This window comes from Trachymyrmex septentrionalis, unplaced genomic scaffold, assembly GCF_001594115.1.
Source record: "Trachymyrmex septentrionalis isolate Tsep2-gDNA-1 unplaced genomic scaffold, Tsep1.0 scaffold129, whole genome shotgun sequence".
Lineage (NCBI taxonomy): Eukaryota > Metazoa > Arthropoda > Insecta > Hymenoptera > Formicidae > Trachymyrmex > Trachymyrmex septentrionalis.
This window is the reverse complement of record NW_017304428.1, coordinates 1,368,888-1,369,476: the sequence shown is the minus strand read 5'-3', so window position 1 is coordinate 1,369,476 and position 589 is coordinate 1,368,888.

The following is a 589-nucleotide window of genomic DNA, read 5'->3' as shown; positions in this document are numbered from 1 at the left end:
AAAAAATACAACGGAATTTCCTTATTTTTTATTCATAGCTTTAAAAATGTTACAATTATTATTTAATATAATACTAAAAATTATATCTAATATCCAAAAATAAAAGCTAATTTTTCTCTTAATATTTTAATGAAGAAAATAATTTATTAATTGTTAGAGATTAGTTAACTATATAGTTAATTATAAAAATGTATATGCCATTAAATATAGAAACAGGACTTGGACACCCTATATGATAACACATGCACTCTGATTATATCTCATTAGACCATAGAAAATTACGTCATTATACACCGGAGACAATACGATGAATCAGAGATCATGTGACTATTTGATGATTGCAGACCGCAAATAATTTATTCGAAATAGTAGCTCAAGTAGAATAATCGTTAGAGATTGTCGACTTCCCTTATTTTTTTTTATTTTTTTTTTAAGAAAGAATAATGAAATACTGCGATAACAAGTAAAACGCTTGATAAATTTATGCGTAAATTAACACGCAAATTAATCCGTTAAAGAAATCCATTATAATAAAATCGTAGTTACGTTTTTCTTATAACACGCGTAATGAAATACATTCATTGATTAT